Source organism: Mustela lutreola, chromosome 5 (assembly GCF_030435805.1).
Source record: "Mustela lutreola isolate mMusLut2 chromosome 5, mMusLut2.pri, whole genome shotgun sequence".
Lineage (NCBI taxonomy): Eukaryota > Metazoa > Chordata > Mammalia > Carnivora > Mustelidae > Mustela > Mustela lutreola.
Window position 1 is genome coordinate 136,230,386 of NC_081294.1, and position 2,959 is coordinate 136,233,344.

A 2,959-nucleotide genomic window follows, 5' to 3' on the forward strand; every position below is an offset into this window, starting at 1 on the left:
AGCGCTTGCCCAGAGGAGACCCCCAGCCTGGGCCTCCCAGCTCTCCCTCTCCAGCCCTTCCCCTTACCCCTGCTTGGTCTCTCTCCCCATCAGTCCCGAGTCTCTCACCAATGGAGAGTCAAGTGTCCGCGCCATCTCTGGAGCCTCATCCCTTCCCTGCCCTACCTAAGGCTTCCTCGGGAGAGCAGATGCCCATGAGTCAGTGGTCAAATCCTTCCCTGCAGAGGCTGCTGAGCAGGGCAGCAGCGGCAGACAGCAGCATGCCTGAGGGCTCAGCACCAGCTTACCCTTATTTAACGTAACCTGTGCTTCCCTGACCTGCCGCAGGCACTGCGAGAGACGGGCAATTCACGCAAATGGGAAGATGCCTGCCCCCTACTGGCCACAGGCCTCCAGCTGCCTCCCCTAAGCTACACAGAAGGAAGGCGTGAGAACCGGAAGCAGGGCCCAGAGGACTTGTCCTGGAGGACAAGGGCTGTAGAGAGGAGGAGGGGGAAGGGGCTGTGGGGCTGGCAGATGGAGAACGGCTTCCAGGTGGGGGCAGGAGCAGGGTGGACTGACTGCAGAGGAAAGGAGAGACTATTTCTCTGCCTGCCTTCTTTCCTTCCTTCCAGTCTTTTGTTTATTCTTAAAACAGACCTACCTACCGCTGATCAAGGGCTTGACTCTAACTTTGACCGTGGGACACCCATGAGTAAGACCGTCGTCGTTTGGTAGGAGAGGAGCTTCCAGCGGACTAGGAGAGACATTAACGTGAACAGAACTACACCCAGGGGTCAGGGCCATATTGGGGGTGGGGGGCGTGATAGGCACCCAGGGGAAACATAGTGATAACCCTTCACAGTAGAGTGGGCCCTGGAAGTCTCCCAGGCCCGCAGTGGAAGCCAAGAGCCACAGCCCTAGAGCTGCCAGGGTAGCAGCAAGAAATATAGGGGCGGGTAATGAGCTCAACGGTGAGGATTTCAAAGGGACAGCAGGACATAATAGTGGGGAGGTGGCAGCTGCAGCATGGGGACACTCCAATCTCAGCTAAGGCACTGTTTTAAAAAATTCAGCTGAGTAAATGGGAAGATCTAATCAGCTTTATTCAACAATTCATGAACAGGGCAGCGTCTCGTCCAGCATATAGAAAGGAGCTCCAAGGAGCTCTACAAAGTGGAAGGTTCTTACAGGCAGAAGAGGAAAATGAGTGGATTGTTTTCAGGCAAGGTCACCTTCCTTGAGGATTAACGCACTAGTACTTCCCAATTAAGATGACATTCCTGAGAGGGACTGAGACTGCAATTAGGTTGGATATTAAGTCTTGGTTGCTAAGGTGGGGCTTAGTGACTCCGTTGAGTCCAGCTGTCTGTTTTTAACAGCACCAAGAGGCTCAGGCAAGGGAGAGTGAGGGGTCAGTAAGGGAGGGAGCCGGGCTTCTGTTAAGCCAGGGGAAAGCTGTGAAGTCTGCCATAAGCACAGCAGGATCCTGTAGGGAGAGGGGGGAAACATTAGGAATAGTGGAGACAGAGGCCAGATGATCTGGAGAACTTTTAAAGGCTGAGCTGGGGGGCACCTGGGTGGCTCAGTGGGTTAAAGCCTCTGCCTTTGGCTCATGTCGTGATCCCGGGGTCCTGGGATCGAGCCCTGCATCGAGCCCTGCATCGGGCTCTCTGCTCGGCAGGGAGCCTGCTTCCCGCTCTCTCTCTGCCTGCCTCTCTGCCTACTTGCGATGTCTCTCTCTCTCTCTCTCTCTCTCTGTCAAATAAAGAAATAAAATCTTTTTAAAAATAAGAAATAAAAAATAAAGGCTGAGCTGGAAACCAGCAAGGCTGAGAATGCTGGGTGATGGTGACCTCAGGGAGTTATGAGCCTCCAGCAGCCTCATAAAGAGCTCTGGGCCCTTCCAGGTCGTAATGCTCCGGAAAGAGAGAGGCCCAAACCACAGCCAAGTAGACACAGACCCTGGAAGGGCCCACTACAGCAGCTGTAAGAGATGCCCAGTTACCATCCTAAGGACTCAGTCCTTCCTGATGGAGAGCTCTGTTTCCCCAAAGGGGTCCAACCTGGACAGGTTCCTGATATTATTTGATCTGAGAAAACGAGGCAGAGAGAAAAACCCAACGCTGATTTAAAAGGGGGGCAACAATTTGCTGAGTGTTTTACACCCATTGCTCCTTTGTATGAAGTCATATTTCTGCCTTCCTACAAGATAACTATTGGCTACCACATTATGGAGATGACTGGACTGTCTCCAAATTCAGAACCAATGTTTGGCATGGCTTGATTTAAAATATGAACTATATAACATATTTGAAATTTGGTTTTAAAGGCATTGGAGCATTTCATATATTTTTACTGTCATAAACTAGCGTATGTATGAGGGAGGGAAGTACCCCTGTAAAGATTTTCAGACAAATTCAGGACTTCACATGTATTTAATTTTGCCTTCATTTTATAATCAGGAAGGGACTGGTAGCTCCAAATCTTCATTACTTCTTAAGCATTTGCTTTTGGTGGTTCTTGTATCAAGAAATACATGTAAGAAATGACTCCTCATTTCTCCTACATGCCTCTTCCCCCAAGTAAAGCAGCATAAAAAATGAGGAACAGCAACTCCCTGTCTTTGATGAAATGAAGGAAAACCTCTAACTCCGAACTCTAAAGTTGATGAGAAAGACTGCCAAGGGCAGAGAACACCAGCCCATCCAGGCAGACCTTCAAGGCAGGGCTGGTCTGGGGCCAACAAAACAAGCATATTTGGTACACAGTGCTCAGAAAGGTAAGAGGCCGCATAGGGCACCTGACAGACCACTACCTTGGCCAACTCGGGGAGGGAGCAGAAAGCGATCTAGGGGAGGTCACAGCCCCAAAGCTGCTGCTCTTGATCAGCTCAGCAAAGGAGAGGTTAGCAGCCTTAGGCACAAGCACCTTCTAATTAAAAGTCCCCATGAGATAGTGCAAATACCCTGACTTCTCC